The following is a 24,017-nucleotide window of genomic DNA, read 5'->3' as shown; positions in this document are numbered from 1 at the left end:
CTTCCTGTGGCAATGCATTCCACATCTTAATCACTCTTACTGTAAAGAACCCTTTCCTAAATAAATGGCTAAAACGTTTTGCCTCCATGCGCAGATCATGTCCTCTAGTCCTTTGAGAAGGCCTAGGGACAAAAAGCTCATCCGCCAAGCTATTATATTGCCCTCTGATGTATTTATACATGTTAATTAGACCCCCTCTAAGGCGTCTTTTCTCTAGACTAAATAAACCCAGTTTATCTAACCTTTCTTGGTAAGCGAGACCTTCCATCCCACGTATCAATTTTGTAGCTCGTCTCTGCACCTGCTCTAAAACTGCAATATCTTTTTTGTAATGTGGTGCCATCTCTGGTACACTTTAAGCTGGGGCTCCCCTTAGAAATTACATTTGTCAGGCCACGGACACTGGGTACCGTGGCATGTAGTGACTTAAAGGGAAACAGAGACGAAGCACCCTTGTGTATTTTACCATATATATATATCAGTAAGACCGTTAGAAAAAACACCTACCCTGCTTTCTATTTCATCCTCACTGCTAAAAGTGTCTGTTATCAGCTGTGGTAAGAATCCCAGACAGAGCATTCAGTCTGGCTTTGCAGGGAATAATTATAGCTGAGTCATTATAGCAGAGCCACAAGGGGGCAGACTTGGGCTTGAAAAGACACCAGAGAAGACAGACTTGGCTATAATCTTTCCGTAGCAAAGCTAGACTGAGTGCTCAGTCGCAGGGCCGGTTTAAGCAACAATGGGGCCCAGGGCAAAATAAACCTGGGGGCCTCCCCAACAGATACCCCGGAACAAAAATCGGCATTAAGGGACCTTTTTTGCAGCTGGTATAGTCAGGATGTGAAGCCCCAATTGGTCGGAGCTCCACATTCTGGCTACCCCAGCCTGCATGGGGGACAAGGGGTTAAAAAGTTTCAGGAGGGGGACCCCACATATGTAAAAAAAAAATTCCCACACTCTAAATATAAAAAAAAAATTGGGAAAATAGAAAAAAAAATCCAGTGATCTTCATGCAGCCATATTGCGGCTGTATAGCGATCCCTGGCCAAAGCGCTGTGGCTGCGTATGGACCCCCTGGAAACCTCGTCAGGAAATTTATTGCTCTTTCTTTTGATACATGTAAAATTACACTACCGTTAGGTTTGCTACTAAAAGTGACATTTACCGCATTTAAAAGTATACTTTTTTCCTTCGAAATTTTAAAATCGATTTTCTCAAAAACTATAAGGTCTTTTTGAAAAATTGTTTTTTCCTCTTATTCCCAATGATCTCCTTAACATATCCTGCAAATTTAGGGTTTCTAGCATTTAAAGGGATACTGTAGGGGGCGGGGGGAAATGAGTTGAAGTTACCCGGGGCTTCTAATGGTCCCCCGCAGACATCCTGTGCCCGCGCAGCCACTCCCCAATGCTCCGGCCCGCCTCTGGTTCACTTCTGGAATTTCAGACTTTAAAGTCTGAAAACCACTGCGCCTGCATTGCCGTGTCCTCGATCCCGCTGATGGCACCAGGAGTGTACTGCACAGGCCCAGTATGGTCTGTGCCTACGCCGTGCGCTCCTGGGGACATCAGGGGAAGCGAGGACACGGCAAGGCAGGCGCAGTGGTTTTCAGACTTTAAAGTCTGAAATTCCAGAAGTGAACCGGAGGCGGGGCCGGAGCATCAGTGAGTGGCTGCGCGGGCACAGGATGCCTTCGGGGGAAAATTAGAAGCCCCGGGTAACTTCAACTCATTTTCCCCCAATCCCCCTACAGTATCCCTTTAAGGTGAATTTGCTATTAAAGGATACCCGAAGTGAAATGTGACATAATGAGATAGACATGTTTATGTACAGTGCCTAGCACACAAATAACTATGCTGTGTTCTTTTTTTCTTTCTCTGCCTGAAATAGTTAAATATAAGGTATGCAAGTGACTGACTCAGTCCTGACTCAGACAGGAAGTGACTACAGTGTGGCCCTCACTGATAAGAAATTCCAACTATAAAACACTGTCCTAGCAGAAAATTGCTTCTGACAGCAAGAAAGAGTTAAAAAGGGGGAATTTCTTATCAGTGAGGGTCACACTGTAGTCACTTCCTGTCTGAGTCAGGACTGAGTCAGCCACTTACATACCTGATATTTAACTCTTTCAGGCAGAGAAAGAAAAAAAGGAACACAGCATAGTTATTTGTGTGCTAGGCACTGTACATACACATGTCTATCTCATTATGTCACAATTCAGTTCGGGTATCCTTTAACCATTAAAGTCGGCAGGTCTTTAAAGAGACACTGAAGCGAAAAAAAAATTATGATATTATGATTTGTATGTGTAGTACAGCTAAGAAAAAAAACATTAAGATCAGATACATCAGTCTAAGGGCCTTTTTCCACTAGCCTGCGATTTGCGATTTGCTTCTAATCGCAAATCGCAAGGTACATTAAACTAATGGAAACTGCAGCAGCAATTTCCATTAGTGCGATCCGATTGCGATGCGATTTTGGTCAAAACGCAATCGTCGTCCTGCCGCGTTTTGTATGCGATTGAGCTGGACTATAATGAATATAGTAGCTCAATCGCAATCGCAATCGCATGGTGGAAATTGAAACGCGATTGCGATCGCGATCGGAATCGCGATCGCAATCGCGATCGCATTTCATAGTGGAAAAGAGCCCTAATTGTTTCCAGTACAGGAAGAGTTGAGAAACTCCAGTTGTTATCTCTATGCAAAAAAGCTATTAAGCTCTCTGACTAACTTGGTCATGGAGAGGGCTGTTATCTGACTTTTATTATCTCAACTGTAATTGAACTGTTTACTTTTCCTCTGGCAGAGGAGATGTCATTACTTCACAGACTGCTCTGAAAGACTCATTTTGAATGCTGAGTGTTGTGTAATCTACACATATTATAGGATAATGCAATGTTAGAAAAAACACTATATACCTGAAAATAAAAGTATGAGAATATTTTCATTGCTGCTAATCTTCTAGTAATTATTCATAGTACACAACCAATTCATTATATCATTTTTTTTTTTTCGCTTCAGTGTCTCTTTAAATGTGTATTTTGTTTCCTTTGAAACTTTAAAATCGATTTTCTCAAAAACAATAAGGTCGATTTGAAAAAAATCTTGTAGCCACTGGGGGCCCCTACAAGCTGTGGGGCCCTGGGGCAATTGCCCCCTTTGCCTCTATGGTAGCGCCGGCCCTGCTCAGTCGGGGATTCTTGTCAGAGGTGATAACAGTCAGATTAAACAGAGAACAATGAAACAAAGAGCAGATTAGGTGTTTACTGTCATGTTTCCACTGATTAATAAGGTAAAATACATGAGGGTGCTTCATCTCTGGTTCTCTTTAAGCTGCGGTGGTGCTGGTGAGCGGCAGGGAAGCATAGACTTTACCTGATTCCATGCTGGTCCTGTTGCCATGGTTTCCTCCACCTTGCCTTCCTCCTTTCCTCCTGGTGGTGAGACATGCGCACTGCGGCTACAGAAGAGCGCCTCTTCCCTCCTCGCGGGCAAGGACGTATGGACGTGACGTCATATGCCTGCTACGAAGCATAGAGCGCCGCTGCGGCTGTCCACAGTGTGTGCGTCTCACCACCAGAAAGAAAGGAGGAAGACGAGGCAGTGTGTTATCTATGGAGGACAAATATTAGGATGAGCTACTGAAGAAGCTATTGAAGAAGAAACAAAAAATCTATGGACATTGCATTACAGACATACTGTAAGATACAATGGAATTAATTTACAAAAAGCCGATAAAATGTAAGTGACCATATAGTGCATGTCAGCTTTACTCCTATTCATATAAGCAAGAAAACATGCGTTGTGCACATTGCGCAACTACCAATATGTATAAAACAAGACACCACAACCAAGAGGACTATGTCAAAATGGAGGAGTGAACTAAAACAGTCACAAAAGCTAACTATATGCCAGTCCCTACAGAGAGAATATAAACTGGCCCTATACCTGGAAAATCTCCAACACTCTGAAAGAGAGGCCAATCCTGAGTGTCTACAGCCTGATGCTCAAACCCTGGAAATCCAGTCTGGCAGACACAGACAGATGTACAAACCCAAGCAGAACAGACTAGGCCAGTGATCTACAAACTTGGCTCTCCAGCTGTTAGGGAACACAATGCATTTGCCTTTATGAATCAAGACTGTGGCTTTCAGACTCCTGCAATGCATTGTGGGACTTGTAGTTCTATAACAGCTGAAGATCAAAGTTTACAGATCACTGGACTATGCCAACACAGTGAGCAGAAGACCCTCAAGCATGAGAATCACTTCCTGCTGCACTGCCCCAAATATACTGCAACCAGGGAAACCTGCTTTAAGAATTTGATGGCTCTTTTACCAGACCTTCACTCAGAGGATGAGAGAAAACTCTACATTCTACAGGGAGAAGAGGAATCCATAGTGACAATCGCTGCCCACTACCTCACAGCATGCCACAGACTGAGAGGAGAAATCCACAGTGACAATCGCTACACACTATGTCACAGCATGCCACAGACAGAGGTGGAAAACAAAGTGACAATCGCTACACACTATGTCTTGGCATACCACAGACTGAGAGGAGGAATCCACAATGACAATTGCTAAACACTATGTCACAGCATGCCACAGACTGAGAGGTGGAAAACAAAGTGACAATCGCTACACACTATGTCACGACATGCCACAGACTGAGAGGAATCCACAGTGACAATCGCTACACACTATGTCACGGCATGCCGCAGACTGAGAGGAGGAATCCACGGTGACAATCGCTACACACTATGTCACAGCATGCCACAGACTGAGAGGTGGAAAACAAAGTGACAATCGCTACACACTATGTCTTGGCATACCACAGACAGAGGAGGAATCCACAGTGACAATCGCTACACACTATGTCACAGCATGCCACAGACTGAGAGGTGGAAAACAAAGTGACAATCGCTACACACTATGTCACGGCATGCCACAGACTGAGAGGGAGAATCCACAGTGACAAACGCTACACATTATGTCACGGCATGCCACAGACAGAGGTGGAATCCATAGTGACAATCGCTGCACATTCTGTCACCGCATGCCACAGACTGAGAGGAGGAATCCACGGTGGCAATCAAACATTATGTCACAGCATGCCACAGACTGAGAGGAGGAATCCACAGGGACAAAATCGCTACACATTATGTCATGGCTTGCCACAGACTGAGAAGAGGAATCTATAGTGACAATCGTTGCACACTATGTCACAGCATGCCACAGACTGAGAGGAGCATAAATGAACTTTAAACCTAAAAATGTCTTACCCAGTATACCTCTATCCCACACTCACCCCCCAGGATTCACTGCCTTTCATGTTCCCCATTTCTCCTTGCTTTGGCAATGCCTGTATGTATCTTGATCATATCAATAAAGCTATTTTTGATTTGATGTGAGATTGAGAGAAAGAGACAAGAGTGTGAGGTAGACAGGTAGGTAGCTATGGCCACCTTAAAAGTGAGTTCTTCGCTCCACCTTCAGCTGAGCCCACCAGGAAAATCTCCTAAAGTCACATTGCCAACAGCCATACAGCAAAAATAGACCGCATTCTAAAATAACCAGCGCAATCATTTAAAGGCTTAAAATAGTCTGGAGTTGACACTTTAAGGATTAAAAAAGTATATTAAATATTAGCTCTAAAGTAGAACATCATAAGCAAAAACAGGGACACGGGGTCTAGATCTGAAATATGGATCAACAGATGGACTGATGGACAGACGACAGGCAGGGTGGGTGGATGGATAAATAAATAGGTAAATCTATCTATATCTAATAATGGCATTGTGATAAGTCGTGTGTTGGCTACAGATGTATCGTTTTTCATAAAATCTTTTAAAACTATTATTTTTAAGATAATCGCAAAAATAATCTAAAATGATCATCAGTATATTGTAAAAAAATCTATTGGATGCAATTAGATATGAACTCTCCCCTTTGATGAATCATCCCATTTGATGTAAAATGATTGAAAGGAATCTATCAATCTTAACTATGAGATTGTGTAATCTTTTATTGCATGTGAATGTGTCTAGCTAGAATTATACGACGACAAGTGAAGCACACGTATGTATATTTATAGGGGTCTGCACACCATCCCTGCATCCCGTGTAATGTACAGTGACAGGGGAAGCATATATATGTTCATGTATAGGAGGTATAAGAGTCTGCACATTATCCTGGATTCCGTGTAACGTACAGTGACAGGTCAAGCATATACATGTTCATGTATAGGAGGCATAGGAGTCTGACAATTATCCTGGATCCTGTGAAGTCAAATGTACATCTACAAGTGAAGCACACATATTTATATATGTAGAGAAGTCTGCTGAACATCATCCCTGCATCCCGTGTAGTGTACAGTGACAGGTAAAGCACACGTATGTATATGTATATAGGAGTCAGCACACCATCCCTGCATCCCGTGTACTGTACAGTGACAGGTAAAGCACACGTATGTATATGTATATAGGAGTCAGCACACCATCCCTGGATCCCGTGTAACGTACAGTGAAAGGTGAAGCACACGTATGTTTATGTATAGGAGTCTGCACACCATCCCTGGGTCCCGTGTAATGTACAGTGACAGGCAAGGCACACGTATGTATATATATATATATAGGAGTCTGCACACCATCCCTGCATCGCGTGTAATTTACAGTGACAGGCGAGGCACATGTATGTATATGTATTGGAGTTTGTACACCATCCCTGGTATCCGGTGTAATGTACAGTGACAGGTGAAGCACACGTATGTATATGTATAAGAGTCAGCACATCATCCCTTGTATCCCGTGTAATGTACAGTGACAGGTAAAGCACACGTATGTATATGTATAGAAGTCAGCACACCATCCCTGTTATCCCGTGTAATGTACAGTGACAGGTGAAGCACACGTATGTATATGTATAGGAGTCTGCTGCACATCATTCCTTGTATCCCGTGTAATGTACAGTGGCAGGTGAAGCGCACGTATGTATATGTATAGGAGTCAGCACACCATCCCTTGTATACTATGTACTGTACAGTGAAAGGTGAAGCACATGTATGTATATGTATAGGAGTCTGCACACCATCCCTGGTATCCCGTGTAATGTACAGTGACAGGTGAAGCACACATATGTATATGTATATAGGAGTCTGCACATCATCCCTGCATCCCGTGTACTGTACAGTGACAGGTAAAGCACACGTATGTATATGTATATAGGAGTCAGCACACCATCCCTGCATCCCGTGTACTGTACAGTGACAGGTGAAGCACACGTATGTATATGTATAGGAGTCTGCACACCATCCCTGGCATCCCGTGTACTGTACAGTGAAAGGTGAAGCACACGTATGTATATGTATAGGAGTCTGCACACCATCCCTGGCATCCCGTGTACTGTACAGTGAAAGGTGAAGCACACGTATGTATATGTATAGGAGTCTGCTGTACATCATCCCTGGATCCCGTGTAGTGTACAGTGACAGCTGAAGCACGTGTATGTATATGTATAGGAGTCAGCACACCATCCCTGCATCCTGTGTAGTGTACAGTGACAGGTGAAGCACATGTATGTATATGTAGAGGAGTCTGCACATCATCCCTGCATCCCGTGTAGTGTACAGTGACAGGTGAAGCACATGTATGTATATGTAGAGGAGTCTGCACATCATCCCTGCATCCCGTGTAGTGTACAGTGAAAGGTGAAGCACACGTATGTATATGTATAGGAGTCTGCTGTACATCATCCCTGGATCCCGTGTAGTGTACAGTGACAGCTGAAGCACGTGTATGTATATGTATAGGAGTCAGCACACCATCCCTGCATCCTGTGTAGTGTACAGTGACAAGTGAAGCACATGTATGTATATGTAGAGGAGTCTGCACATCATCCCTGCATCCCGTGTAGTGTACAGTGACAGGTGAAGCACATGTATGTATATGTAGAGGAGTCTGCACATCATCCCTGCATCCCGTGTAGTGTACAGTGACAGGTGAAGCACATGTATGTATATGTAGAGGAGTCTGCACATCATCCCTGCATCCCGTGTAGTGTACAGTGACAGGTGTAATGTGCTGTGCAGAGAACTCTCCCCCCCCCCCCCCCCATGGTGGACACTCACCTAATAATGGGGTCCTGCCAGCATGCAATGTCCTCTGCCAGCCCCTCACTGCCCCGCAGCAGCAGCAGCAGCAGCAGCAGCAGTCTGGGCTCTGGAAGTAGGTTTGTGGAGAGAGTACAGCAGCGGAGGGCTGTCAGGCACAGAACTTTCCACACACACCACTGCTAATACAAAGCAGAAGTGTTCCCAGGCTGCAGCTCCTGTGTGAGGGTGGTTCTAATCCACAAGTCCACTCATGTTACACTGTGTTCCCATTCTCCTCTCCTCCACACACGCTTGTGTCATGTTGTGTGACACTGACAGACAGGCAGCCTCATACATCACAGGGGAACACCGCTGGGTGGAGGGAGCATTGCTGGGGGGGAACAGTGAGTGTCACTGGCCCTGCCCTGTCAGCCCCTCACATACAACTCATAAGGCTGAGACCACACTTGTCAGTGCGGAAAATGAACGCATTATTCTGCTAAGATTTTTTGGACACGGCGTGTTTGACTGCATTTAAACAGCCGCTTCATGTCATGTACAAAATGTAAATCGCCAAGCCCAAACGCAGTGTGATGCGATTGCGTTTTTTTAACAAAAATTCTACTTGCTTTTTTTGTGCGTTTCCAATTTTGCTGAGGGTCCTTTCACTTGTGAAGGCGTGTAGGAGCCGTTCTCCTGCACGTGTTATGTCCTGCGGCGTGTCATCGGGATGTTGCAGTGCGACGCAATCAGCAGCAGACGTTAATTCACCCAACGGGAAAACGCCGACTCCCGACGATTAAGCTCCCGGGTGCGTTGAACTGCAACGCACCAAAAGGCTGCATCAGGTGTGAAAGGTAAAATGAAAGTCTATGGGCTTTTATTTTACCTTGGTTAACGCAAAGTTTTGACTTTGCGTTAAAAACGCATAAAACGGGATTAGGGCTGGAACCCACTACAAAATGCTATCGCTAATCGCAATTGCTAGCGTTTTGTATGAGCGGTTTGTTAGCGATTTCATGAGCGTTTTCGGTAGCAATTTTAAAAGGTGTAATCAATTTGCCAGCGGTTGTGTAGCGATTTGCAATTAGCGTTTTTAATTCTGATTGGTCCTTTCAATTAATTGTAATTTTCTTACAGTGTGCAGTAATATAAAAACGCTAGCAAAATCGGTCTGTGTAGGTTTTGACGAGCGATTATGCCAGCGTTTATATACTTTACATTGCAGAAACGCTAAAGCTCAAAAATACTCCATGCCCTGCGTTTGCGATTTTGGTAATCCTGTGGAATTTGGCCCATCCATTAACATTAGCTGAGCGTTTAGGGAAATCGCTAGCGGTTTGAATATTTTCCTAAACGCTCACAAAATCGCTTTAGTGGGTTCCAGCCCTTAGATGTAAAAGAGCCCTTAGAAAAAGCGATTTTAACAGAAATGCAGCACGCAGTGGAGCGTCGGTAGGCTCTAAAAAAAAGCTTACAAAAACGCAAAACGCTTGCATTTTCCTTTTTAGATGTGAACAAGGCCTGAGGCTATCTTTTTTCGAGCTTCCTGATTGTTTACCTAAAAAACGTAATGAAAATCCCACACATTGCGTTTTTCCAGCGTTTCACAAACACAAGCGATCAAAAAGAGCTGCAGAAACTGCGATGGTCATTTTCTATAATCGCATCACACCACTGTGTACAGCGCTTCGCAATTTGCTTTACTATCATGAAGGCTTTGCGATTGAAAAATCTAAAATTTCAGTGCAACGCAGCCAGTGTGTACAGGCCGTTATTCCACTACAGCTAATGATTGTCAGTGCAAAAACACACACGATGTGTGATATTATATATTTTGTTTTTCATGGGTGAACAATCCCGATGGCCTATATTAGCGATTTTTAGCGAACAATCATTTTTACAAATCAGATCATTCAGAGTGAAAGAAAATATATTTTTTACTCAATCTACAGCGTTAACAGATCTGTTCACTAAATTAAAACCAGACACAAATACATATACCGTATTTTCCAGTGTATAAGACGACGGGCGTATAAGACGGCCCTCCAACTTTTCCAGTTCAAATACAGAGTGTGGGATATAATCGCAGTATAAGACTACCCCTCTTCTATTGCACACCAAATAAAAATTAAAAAAAAAAATCATATACTGGTGCTGTGTATGAACAGATACTGGTGCTGTACTGTATGAGGTACCCAGTATATAAAATTATACAGGGGATTGACTGGTTGGATTGATCAACTCTCCCTCTCTCGAAGCGGATTGGTCAGCTCTCCGTTTATCAGAGCGGTATGGAAGAATAGATGCGCTGTGCCCATAAAACACGCCTCTTGCAATCGCCTGGCCCACCCTTATATCCTATTTACCTCCTTCTCTGCCTCTCAGATCTCGCACATGTGCACCTGCGCCGCTTCACTGCAGTCCTCAGCAGCGAGATCTGAAAGGCAGTTACAGGATAGGGCCAGACGGGTGGAAGATGCACGTTTTATGGGCACAGCGCAATCTCTTTCTTCCATACCCTGGGCGTCCTAGACCTTGCAGCATGAGCGATGAGCTCCGCCCCCAGCATATGCAGCAACCCCCAAATCTCCAACATCCGGTAATTAATCATCAGCATGTCACGTACCCGCATCGCGTATCACCCGGCATCAATGGCCCCCGGCGTATAAGACGACCCCCGACTTTTCAGAAGATTTTTAATGTCTTGTGACTAGTCATGATCATAATCAGCTAATTACGATTACGCAAAATTTTGTGTACATTTTCACAATTACCGCCATACGTAATTGCGATTTGGACATTCAACTGATTTCGTGTAATCCATTCATAATTTCGTGTAATTTTCACATCATTATTCACGTCAACTTTAGAGGTTAATAACCAGGGCTGTGGAGTCGGAGTCGGAGTCGTGGAGTCGGAGTCGTGGAGTCAGGCAATTTTGGGTGCCTGGAGTCGGAGTCGGGAAAAAATGCACCGACTCCGACTCCTAATGAATTTGTAACTGTAATTAAAATAGAAAATATGATAAAATGTTCTATTTCTCAGATAATAGTCATTAAAAATAATGTATATATACAGTAATAGCTGTGCTTAGTCCACAAAAATGAAATAAACCAATCAAAATTAGTTACTTGTGCTGCTTCAATAAAGCAGTCCCCGTATTTTTAAGGTCAGATATACATATCTGATTGTGACTGTATATATGATGTGTACACAGGAATCTCTTATATATACTAAATAACATCTATGCTGTAAGAATAAAGCCTGATGTGTAGCCGTGTCACTAATAGAGATGGTCAACGAGATGGAAATAATTCTGCATTGATGCTGATTTATGCAAATGTATGCACTCCCTTTGCTGATGAAATCAAATAATTTGATATGTTATTAAAATTTGGTTTGGTGACTACAAATTAAAGGGTAACTGAGACGGATGAAAAGTAAACTTTTATACATACCTGGGGCTTCCTCCAGCCCCCTTCAGGCTAATCAGTCCCTCACTGTCCTCCACCACCCGGATCTTCTGCTAAGAGTCCTGGTAATTCAGCCAGTCAGCGCTGTCCGGCCGCATGCCGCTCCCACAGCCAGGAACATTCTGCACCTGCGCAATAGTGCTGCAAAGGTGTAGTATGCTCCTGGCGGCGGAGTGTGTGCATGCGCACTACGCCTGACTGGCTCAAGTACCTGGACTCATAGCAGAAGATCCAGGTGGTGGAGGAGGACAACGAGGGACTGATTATCCTGAAGGCAGCTGGAGGAAGCCCCAGGTATGTATAAAACTTTAATTTCATCTGTCTCAGGTTTACTTTGTTACACAGTAGTAGTATACTCTACATATGCACTCCCCACAGAGCTGCAGGGAATCCACTGAGAATGCTGTGCACATTGAACACAGAGGTGTTGTCTGTTTACAATCTCCTCATTCCCCTGCAGAGTACCTGCACATCATTCTTACATGCAACCACACTTACATTGCCTAGGGCCTGATAGATGTTCTTTGTTCCGGTTTGTACCTTTTACAAGTACTCTTACCAAGGACTAGTTTTAGTCTAAAGGGAATAAATATAGTAGTCTACATATCCTTCTCACTTCAGTTGTCTTGTAAAATCCCTAAGCGTTGGCAGTTAAGAGACGAATTTCATGTTACATACTTTTAATCAACAAAATTGTAATATGCAAATTAGAGGAGTCGGAGTCGTGGAGTCGGAGTCGGTGGAATCCTAAACTGAGGAGTCGGAGTCGGTGGATTTTTGGACCGACTCCACAGCCCTGTTAATAACAAAGCCCCTACAAATTATATCGTCACCAAAATTGCTACCATAGTCTAGGGCCAATTTAGGGGGAAGCGAATTAACTTATCTGAATAATTTTGGGATGTGGGAGGAAACCGGGGTGCCCGGAGGAAACCCACACAGGCAGATAGTGCCCTGGGATTGCACCGTCTATGTTACCTTTTTGGGTCGTTTCACGCTATACACTATATATTACATGCTGCGTTGCAATAAGCGACATGAAAAGTGACATCGCATGTTAGACAGGCGATGCGGTGCATACAGTGAAGCATTTAGTCCATTAAAAGTATGCTTCGCTGGGGTGTATGCGCCAAACTGTGTCCAGCATAATAACGTGCGTAAAGTCGCACCACATGATGAACAGAGCAGAATCCAATACATTATTTCATGCATTATGCTCAACTCATCATGCAATAATGCTTTTACCCACGTAATTCTGTAAGTTATACCGCAATTTAGTGAATCTACCCCAGCACCCTTTGACTGTTTTATCATTTAGGAATAGTGAAGCTGGGATCATGACCGGTTCTAGACTTTTTGCCACCTGAAGCCCCATTGTGAGGACCACTAGACACTGGGAAACTGTATAGGGAAGGGAGGAGGACCGTTAAGACACCAGGGAACTGTATAGGGAAGGGAGAAGGACCACTAGACACCAGGGAACTGTATAGGGGAAGGAGAAGGACCACTAGACACCAGGGAACTGTATAGGGGAAGGAGAAGGACCACTAGACACCAGGGAACTGTATAGGGGAAAGAGAAGGACCACTAGACACCGAAGAACTATATAGTGGAGGAGGACCCGACCACTAGACACCAGGGAACTGCATAGGGAAGGGAGAAGGACCACTAGACACCGAAGAACTATATAGTGGAGGAGGACCCGACCATTCGACACCAGGGAACTGCATAGGGAAGGGAGAAGGACCACTAGACACCGAAGAACTATATAGTGGAGGAGGACCACTAGACACCAGGGAACTGTATAGGGGAGGGAGGACCACAAGACACATGGGAACTGTATATGGGTTGGAGGGGAGTCATTAAACACCAGGGAACTTTATAAGGGAGGGAGGGGGCCATTAGACATTGAGGTCGGCCTGCGACTTTCTCCCAGTGTTCAATTTCAGCCCACATTTATTTGAGTTTGACACCCCTGGCTTAACATATGTAGCAATTTTGGTAGCAATAGCATATATGGGGGCTTAGCTATTTACCACCAAATTCGGCCAGAAATTAAGTGTAAAGTACATATAAATTCATGTGTAATTATGAATGCTTACAATTACAAACAAAATTAATTACGCTTTTCCCAGATATTTTGCATTAAGATCATGATGCGTAAGGGCCCGTTCACACTGCACGCGTTTCCAGCCGCGTTTTGGAAACGTGTGCAGGTGGCCAAAACGCACGACATCAGACATTGCATAGAGTGCAATGTCTGATGTTCACACAGCATGCGTTCCGGAACGCATGCTGCACGCAGATTTTACAAAAACGCGCGGCTGTCCCATTCACTTTTCAGTGATGGGATCAGCCACGCAACGCATACGAACGCGGACATGCGTACGTTCGTACGCGTTGCGGTCCGCATGCGTTGCGGTCCGCATTTTGTAGTCTGAACGGGCCCTAATTGTGAATTACAATGCATAATTAGGCATGGGCGTAATTTCTGCTCACAGAGAAGAGACACGCTTGAGGAAGCACCCAGACCAATACAGGACCGAGCCAAATGGACAGGTAGGTTCACTCAGCTGCAAAAACTCTGCAGGGGTCCTGGAAAACACTGTTCACTTAGAAAGACGGGGTAGACCTAGGAAGTCTCTCAGCAAGCTCTGGGACCCCGCTGGGCAACCTAATACTATCTGAGGTGGGCAAAGCGATAAGAGGATAGGAAGAAGAGAGGGCCAACTAAAGCTGCATTCAATTGCCGGGAGGGGTCAAGGGGCCCCATTTGTGGGCACGGTGGGTGCTGGTCAAGTCAGGGGCCCCTTATAATCTTTGTCCAGGGCCCTATGTTGGTTATAACTCATCCTGCAGAGTTTTAAAGGGAACCGAGGTGAGAGGGATATGGAGGCTGCCATATTTATTTCCTTTTAAGCAATACCAGTTGCCTGACAGTCCTTCTGATCCTGTGTCTCTATTACTTTTAGCCATAGCCCCTGACACGAACACTACTAATGCGAGAAGATCAGCAGGGCTGCCAGGCAGTTTGCATTGTTTACAAGCATCGGGAGGGGGAAAAAACGCTCAAAAAATAAAAAATCCCTCCCGTCAGCGATTTCGATTTTAGATGTGATCGAAGCCTAGCCCAACTCCAGTCCATACGCTCTTTGAGAAGGGCCCAGGTCAGGGACTGCAGAGCATGCAACAACTTTACTATTGCTTATAGTCCAGATAGACATTTTCTCATCTATCCATTTGGCAGCTAGAGCCTCCATACAGCTTTTAAAAATAAGGCACACAGAAGGAAAGAGGAGCACAAGGGAAAAACACAGAACAATGGTAATTAAGTCCTAATTAGTTACTGTTTTGTAAATTGGTTGCAGGCCTCCATGGCTGTTGTAGTCTGCTAGACTCACTCCTGGCACACAGGCAGGTTTGTTTCACCCTCTCTGCCATCCAGTCTTCCTGTCTATCACTACTGTCTCTGGCAAGGCACAACTACGGTAGCTGCAGTCTGCCCCCTAGCTGAGGCTGTCTGTCATTACATGGTACAGATTAATAGGCACAACAAGCCGCAGTCTCCCCCTAGCTGAGGCTGTCTGTCGTTACATGACACCGATTACTAAGCAGTCCGTCTAGGCCCCCCCATTCACACTTATGCCCGGTTCACATTAGCGTTCGCTGTTCGGAGTCGCCTGATCGGATCCGTACCGTATACTGTACAAACGGAACGTACGTTCCGCATAGCAATGCAAAGTCTATGCAGACGTACACATTATTATTATTATTATTATTTTATATAGCGCCGACATATTACGCAGCGCTGTACAGTGTATATATATATATATATATCTTGTCACTAACTGTCCCTCAAAGGAGCTCACAATCTAATCCCTACCATTGCCATATGTCTATATTATGTAGTGTAAGTACTGTAGTCTAGGGCCAATTTTAGGGGGAGCCAATTAACTTATCCGTATGTTTTTGGAATGTGGGAGGAAACCGGAGTGCCCGGAGGAAACCCACGCAGACACGGAGAGAACATACAAACTCTTTGCAGATAGTGCCCTGGCTGGGATTCGAACCAGGGACCCAGTGCTGCAAGGCGAGAGAGCTAACCACTACGCCACCGTGCTGCCCATGCGTCCGTTCCGTACAGAACGGAGCCGGATCGGAGCCGGATCGGATCCGGACTCCGGACAGTTTTCCAACATGCGCTATTTTTCGGGTCCGGTCATCCGGCCCACGCAATCGGGCTGGATCCTGACCCGTACATGCTGCGGCCATGCTGTGCAATGAGAAACGGATTGTTTCTCATCACACTGGCAATAGGACCGGATGCTTCCAGCACCGGTCCTATGCCACTTGGGGGGCCCGGACTACACGCCGGTATCCCCCATGCTGGCGGTGCCTTTCTGGCACTGCAATGTATCTAGTTCCGGGTACTTTATTGTAGCCGGAACTGATACATTCCGGATCCGCAACTTGTGGCCACCGCAGAGACCCGTACGATCTCTTTGCGGCCCCCGGACACTTACGGACTCGAACCGCAAGTGTGAATGGGGCCTTACAAAACGCTAGCGCTTTTGTTAGCATTTTGTTGTGGCGATTTTTGCCGATAAACGCCAATAACATCCCCATTCACACTTGGGGCAATTTCCTGCGATCGCGTTTAGCGCTTCTATAGCACTGAAACGCAATCGCCAGGAAATCCCCTGAAAATGGTGCAGGCTATGCGTTTGCGTTTAGCGTTTTTGGGAGATTTGCTGCGATTATCGCAAACTGCCCAAGTAAGAACGGGCCCATAGAGTTTCATTACACTAGCGCTTTCAAAAGCGCTAGCGTTTGAGCGTTTTGCCAAAATCGCCGGCAAAATGCTCAAGTGTGAATGGGCCCTTAGGGCTTGTTCACACTGCATGCGTTTTCTGCTTTTTTTTCACCCGCCTGCAGTTTTTCAAAACGCACTCAACTGCCAGGCCAATGAATGTCTATGAGAAGGTTCATATCAGCACAAGTCATGCGCGGTGCAGCTAGGAAAGTGGTGCGTGTTCCATTTTCGGGGCGATTCCGCCTCAATGGAAGATATAGGAAAATCGGCGATCGCATACAAAAATGCGCATTAAGCCGATTGCGCTCGTGTTGTTAAGAATAAATACATTGTATTCATTCTTTTCCGGGTCAAAGAGTTCACTTCCTGACTTGTGTCTGGAGTGAATTACAAAACCGCTCGGAAAAAAACGCTTAGAAAACCGCTAAGCACAAAAACAAAATCGCCCACCCAAGCGTCGGGAATCAAAAAAAAAAAAAAAACACGGACAGACACACGAACGGAACGCAATGTGAACAAGGCCTAGGGGATATTATTATGGACGGAAGTATTGTATCAAGATTAACTATTTGACATTCCTGGACGTGAAACTCACGTCCAGGAAGCCATGTGCGCTCCTGCGCGTCCACGCGGCCGATCGCGCGCGTGCACGCGAGCTCCCGGCCGGCGGTTTGTTAGCCAGTGAATCAGTGAATCGGGCAACGGTGCCCGATCACTGATTCCTCTCCCCCGCAGAAAAAGCGACAGCTTCTCTCGGAAGCTACGCTTTTTCTGCTTCCTATGTCGCTCTAAGCGTACGTGGTACGCTTAGAGTGACGTCACTGTAAACAACTACATCTGAATGTTAAATAAAAATAAAAATACACATATTTACAAAAAAAAATACAATTTCAATCCCACCCTCCCAAAAATACCCACATAAAATGTTTAATTAAAAAAAACAAAAAAACATTACAATAAAAAAAAAAAAAACCACAAATATTTACCTAAGGGTCTAAACTTTTTAAATATCTATGTAAAGATGAAATATTTCTTTTTTTTTTTTATTATAAGCTTGTAAAAAATGATGAATGCAAAACGGAAAAAATGCACTTTTATTTCCAAATAAAATATTGTCGCCATACATTGTGATAGGGACATAATTTAAATGGTCTAATAACCGGGACAAATGGGCATATACAATACGTGGGTTTTAATTATGGAGGCATGTATTATTTTAAAACTATAATTGCCGAAAAGTGAGAAATAATGATTTGTTTCCGTTTTTTTCTTATTCTTCCTTTTAAAATGCATTTACAGTAAAGTGGCTCTTAGTAAAATGTACCCCCCAAAGAAAGCCTAATTGGTGGCGGAAAAAACAAGATATAGATCAGTTCATTGTGATAAGTAGTAATAAATTTATAGGCTAATGAATGGGAGGTGAACATTGTTCGGATGCATGAAGCGAAAAACGACTGAATGCGAACTGGTTAAAGCAACAAGGTCATCACAAAAGTTATTGCCTGATTATTTAGCTAATTAGCTTATAGCTGTCATGTACCGTAATATTTGCTGTGATTTGGTTACTGCAGTTAAAGGGAGTCTGATGCGATAAAAAAAAAAAAGAGCCTAAGGAGAGGGAAGGCTCTGGGTCGGTGAGTTGGGCGCCGGGAGAGCCGAATGATGACTCTCCCTGCTGCCGCAAATCTCCGCGATGGCGTTAAATACCAATCCCTCTCTGAGTTGTCGCAAGTCAGAGGCAGATGTAATTCGTGGTCCGGCAACTGTGCGAGTGAGTAGATCAGAAACCAAGCACAAGAGTCCAAAAGTGACCAGTCTCGACTCACTAGCACCACTGCTTCAGTCTTATTTTGCCTGAGGTAGGGTCCTATGGAGCCCCTCTGGCCCAAGGGCCCTGGTGCGGTCGTGACCTCTGCAACCCATATTGCTATGCCATTGCCCTCTCCTGACGTGCCCAAAAGATAGATTCCCCCTCACTGCCAGTCTGCTGCACACTGCACATCAATTTTTAATAGGTTTCAGTGTGAAATCTGCTAAAGATGAATAGTACCACTGCTACCTCCAGTCTCCCCTTTCACCGCTAATACTGCTCCGCAGTCCCAGACCGCAGACTCCGAGTATTAGCGCAGAAGAAAAATGCTCTCACACTCACCTCTCCGGCCAGGACTCTCCCTCCTCTGTGTTGCTGTAATCTCCTGGTGCCCTTAGTAACCCGGTGGCATGTACGTACCCAAAGGGTACTGGCACCGGGAGATGACAGAGATCCAAGCTCCAGTATTAGCAGTTGTGGGGATACCTGGAAGGCCAACCACTGGCCCTAGTCCTGGTATCATTTGCGCCTGAGCCATCTGGGCAAACGTTTTTTCTTGACTACAAAAGGGCACTGGATATACAGTAGCCAGGATTTTTTTTAGCTATAAAAGGGTGCCGGATATAGCCAAGGTGTTTTTCTTTTTTCCGGGTATATAACGTAAATGCGGCTACAAGATTGGTTATATCAGCAGGTGACTAAATTTGGTTATATCAATTAATTTGGTTATATCAGTTCAAAATAACCTACAGTATATGTTTGACATGAAATGCAGCAAAGATTGGGCAACACCATTGGGCGATTAAGGTTAGGCACTACCGGGAGGGGGGGGGGGGGGTTAGAATTAGGCATCACCATGGGCAGGGGGGTCTTAGGGTTAGGTACCTCCAAGGGGGGGGGGGGGGTCTTAGGGTTGGGCACTACCGGAGGGGTCTTAGGGTTAGGCACCACCAGGGGGAGTCTTTGGATTAGGCATCACCAGGGAAAGTCTTTAGGGTTAGGCACCACCAGCGGGGTCTTTAGGGTTAGGCACCACTGGGGGGGTCTTAGGGTTAGGCACCACAGGAGGGGCTTAATGTTAGGCACCACCAGGGTGGTGTAACGATTGTAATAATGTTTTAATGTAGCAACACAGACGTCTGATTATGTGGTGATCTGCAGAATCACCAATAATACAGACGCTATACCTGATTATGTGGTGATCTGCAGAATCACCAATAATACAGACGCTATACCTGATTATGTGGTGATCTGCAGAATCACCAATAATGCAAGTATAGCTAACAGGAACACAGAGTGAGATGTGCTTGGTGCAACAGTAACTGATTAGTTTAATGAGACCTCACCAGAGGAGCTGGTGGGTACTATCAGAAACAGTTACTGAGTAGATTTAACTAAACCTCACCAGAGGAGCTGGTGGGTACTATCAGAAAAGCACCTCACCAGTGGCAAGGGCCCACTGGTGAGTAGAGAGGTCAGACAGGCTAGGTTCGGCAACTGAGAGGCAGATACTGTATAGTACAGAATCAGTAGACAAAAGAGTAGTAGGTATTCAGGCAGAGGTTCAGCAACTAGATCAGATGGGCAGAGGTACAGAAGCGTTAAGCAATAGCGGAGATAAGCCAGAGTCATACACAGAATATCAATAATAATACAATAAACAATAGTCCTAGTCTTGTGTGAAATCCCTGGTTTCCTCCCAGATCAAAGCACACCGGATACTAGTCTAAGGTCTGAGCGCTAACACGTATGTATTCGCAACAGCAGACAGGTTGCAAAGGAATCGTGCAGGCTTAAGAAGCAGAGGAGACCTCGCAGCCGCGCCCACTACAATTAGCCAATCCTGAGCGATGTGAGTCCCCTCTGACGTCAGCAGACCAGCGGGTCAGCTGATGCGCCTCCTCCCAGCATAAAGGTCCTGTCTATGCGCGCGGCCGCGCGATACAGCAACCCTATGTGCTAATGACAATTCCGTCCCCGGCGTGCTAGACGCCGGCGGAACGGAAAAATCCTCCGAGCAGGGAACTGAGGCGGCTGTGGAGACACCCTGCGTGCCCGCAGCCGCAGATGTTACAGGTGGTCTTAGTGTTAGACACCACCATGAGGGGTCTTAGATTTAGGCACCATCAGAGGTGGTTTCGGATTAGGCACCACCAGCGGGGGCTTAGCGTTAGGCACCATGGGGGGGAGGGGTCTGTGTGAGAGTGTAGAGAAGTTAGGTCATAGTAATCACTTTTCTCATCTATATCACTTTTCTCGGCTATATCACTTTTCTCGGCTATATCCAGCACGTTTTATAACCAAAAAATAAAAATCTCGGCTACATCAGGTGCCCTTTTATAGCCGAAAAAACTTTCAGCTACAGTAGCAAGAAAAAGTTTGTGAACCCTTTGGAAATATATGGATTTCTGCACAAATTGGTCATAAAATGTGATCTGATCTTCATCTAAGTCACAACAAAAGACAATCACAGTCTGCTGAAACTAATACCACACAAGTAATTAAATGTTTCCATGTTTTTATTGAACACACCATGTAAACATTCACAGTGCAGGTGGAAAAAGTATGTGAACCCCTAGACTAATGACATCTCCAAGAGCTAATTGGAGTGAGGTGTTAAACCAGCGGCAGTCCAACCGATGAGATGAAATTGGAGGTGTTGGTTACAGATATCTTGCCTGTAAAAAACACACACCAGTTTGGGGTTTGCTTTACCTGGGAAGCATTGCCTGATGTGAATGATGCCTCGCACCAAAAAGCTCTTGCTACTGTACATCCAGCACTTTTTTATAGCCGAAAAAAATCTTGGCTATATCCAGCACCCTTTTATAGCTGAAAATAATCTCAGCTATATCCAGTACCCTTTTTTAGTTCGAAATCTCAGCTATCTCACCTATATCGCCCTTTTTTCCAGCTATATTAGGTGCCCTTTTCAAATGAATGCCTAGTCCCGCCCCCATCGTATAAATACTGCCATGCCCCGCCCTGACCCTTATGACAAAAAAAAAATGTCCTGTCTGAGTGGCAATGTTGGTCGATGTTGGCCAGAAATCTATTGAAATTGCTATTGGATGGCATGTTGGGGCAGCAATCTTCAGCCAAGTTCGATCAGTGGTAGAATCTGTCAAGGAAAATCGCATAAACTATGAGCAGCTTTACTTGTTGTGTATGCAAAAGAAACCCATTCCACAGAGTTCCTAGCAGAGACTTTCAGGATGGCACTGCTGCAAATCATGCAATAAGCCCTGGGTGTTAGAAATGAGTAACAAGGCCTCCCGCTCTGTGTATGTAGGTACTCATGCTGGAAGTTAGGAAGCCCTCCGCAGTTTATATAGCAAAGGGCTATATTCCATAGACAATGATAGTAACCCTTTCAGCCTCATCATGCATATAGATTTTTCAGCATTCAAGAAGGCAGTCTAAGTACCAGCCAACCAAGAGACTATATTAACTAACCTGTTAGCACTAACCCACACTCACAAACAAGAGCAGATTTCTACTTTTTCCACCCTAGGCCAACTCTTTTGTGGCTCCCCTCCTGCATGCAGCAGCCCCCCTCCCATTCCAGTTGCAGCCTCCTCTTCCATATAAGGCAGTCCTTCTCTTACAGTCTCCTCTGCCATATGCTCAGTGCAGCAATCAGTGGCGTAACTACAATTCATGGGCCCCCCACCCCCAGCAAACTTTTGATGCCCACCCCCACACTGTTCACACCCCTTCCCTTGCCTCTTCTTGGTGCCCTTCACAGCCTTGGGTCCCATCACACAAGGGTCATAAAACAAGTGTGGCCATCTTCACACCTATAACAAGTGTAGCCACAAAACCACCTGATGTGAAGTATAGTCCCCTGTATTACCTCTGGCAGCAACCCCTCTTCCATGTCTAGCCACGCCCTTGGGCATTGACCACCCAAGACCTGGGTCTTTGTGGCCATTCCAAATGAAATTGCATTTGATAGGCCATTTTCAGTCTGCCTACAAACTGCAACCAAACTGGCATCAACTGAGAGACAAAATTGCAATGTATTCATCATGCAGAAGCATCAAAACTGTCCTTATTTCAAATATGTTCTCTATTTAAATGATTTTATTTTAAAGTAAAATTGCTATCGTAATAGCGATTCTCCCATGATGCAATGCACCTGTCTGCATAAGAACATCTTTCAAGCAGATCTGGGGAAGGAGTCATGTAGTGACATCATCACACTGCTCTCTTCTTAGGGGAGTGACCAGGCTTGAAGCACTTAAAGAACAACTGAAGTGAGAGGAGCATGAAGGCTGCCATATTTATTTTCTTTTAAGCTAGGGTGACCATATTTTGATTTCCAAAAAAGAGGACGACCACAACAGCATGTGGGCGTGGTCATGAGTGGGGCCAAATATACAAGACCTTAGTGTGCTGTCCAACTTCGCGGGCATGGAGGGCCGTTTTTTTTTTCCAGACCACATGGTGGAGGGCCGGCCGACCACAAAATGCAATTAGATTCGCAGAAGATTTCCCCACAACATGCAATGAGATTGGCAACAGATTTCCCCACAAATGAAATCAGGTTGGCAGCATATTTCCCCACAAATGCAATGAGATTGGCAGCAGATTTCCCCACAAATGCAACGAGATTGGCAGCAGATTTCCCCACAAATGCTATCAGATTGGCAGCACATTCCCCCACAAATGCAATCTTATTGGCAGCACATTTCCCCACAAATGCAATCTTATTGGCAGCACATTTCCCCACAAATGCAATCTTATTGGCAGCACATTTCCCCACAAATGCAATCTTATTGGCAGCACATTTCCCCACAAATGCAATCTTATTGGCAGCACATTTCCCCACAAATGCAATCAGATTGGCAGCAGATTTCCCCACAAATGCAATCTTATTACAATACAATACAATACAATATACAATAACATTTCTATAGCGCTTTTCTCCCATAGGACTCAAAGCGCTTAGGCTCTCTCAGATTCAGTAATTGGTAGTAGCATGAAGTATTCACACAACAAAAGTTATATTTTTGTAAATGCCAAACTGAACAGGTGGGTTTTCAGTCTGGATTTAATCACGTCCAGGCAGCAGATTTCCCCACAAATGCAATCTTATTGGCAGCAGATTTCCCCACAAATGCAATCTCATTGGCAGCAGATTTCCCCACAAATGCAATCTCATAGGCAGCAGATTTCCCCACAAATACAATGAGATTAGCAGCAGATTTCCCCACAAATGCAATCAGATTGGCAGCAGATTTCCCCACAAATTCAATCAGATTGGCAGCAGATTTCCCCACAAATGCAATCTCATTGGCAGCAGATTTCCCCACAAATGCAATCTCATAGGCAGCAGATTTCCCCACAAATACAATCTTATTGGCAGCAGATTTCCCCACAATAGCAATCTTATTGGCAGCAGATTTCCCCACAAATGCTATGAGATTGGCAGCACATTTCCCCACAAAATGCTCTTTCCCCCATGCCGCGTGCGGCTGCCTAAATATACCTCCCTCGTTCTCCCCTGCGGTGCAGCTGCCACCGCTAACACACCTCAAATCGGCGGTGAGCAGGAGATAGGAGTCAGCCACAAATTCAAATGCAGGAAGTGACATCATCGATCACGTCCAGCAATTAAAGTCCACCGTGCGGCTGCTATGTGTCGGTCCGGCTGGTTCCCATCTCCTGCTCACCGCTGATCTGATGTGTGTTAGCGGTGAGGAAGAGCCGTTTTGGAAGCCGAGCCAGAAGAGCCGATGCTTAAGAGCCGGAATTCCCATCACTAGACTAGTAGACTGAGACTCAGTCTAGTGATGGGAATTCCGGCTCTTTAGAAA

At 45.0% G+C, this 24,017-nt stretch overlaps 1 protein-coding gene across 4 annotated transcripts in view; it reads right to left on the bottom strand.

Annotated features, from left to right (window-relative positions):
• LAMB2 (laminin subunit beta 2) overlaps positions 1-15,009 on the bottom strand; it is a 193,882-nt gene extending 178,873 nt beyond the window's left edge. For 2 of the 4 annotated variants that reach the window (XM_068252642.1, XM_068252643.1), the window contains exon 1: positions 8,133-8,395. The gene's annotated coding sequence lies outside the window, so the exon portion shown is untranslated. Of the gene's footprint in view, positions 1-8,132; positions 8,397-14,919 lie in introns of those variants that run through there. The other 2 variants (XM_068252640.1, XM_068252638.1) reach the window with 2 other exon arrangements.
• Between the last annotated feature and the right edge of the window lie 9,008 nt (positions 15,010-24,017).

This window comes from Hyperolius riggenbachi, chromosome 9 (assembly GCF_040937935.1).
Source record: "Hyperolius riggenbachi isolate aHypRig1 chromosome 9, aHypRig1.pri, whole genome shotgun sequence".
NCBI lineage: Eukaryota > Metazoa > Chordata > Amphibia > Anura > Hyperoliidae > Hyperolius > Hyperolius riggenbachi.
This window is presented reverse-complemented; position numbering and strand designations above follow the sequence as displayed.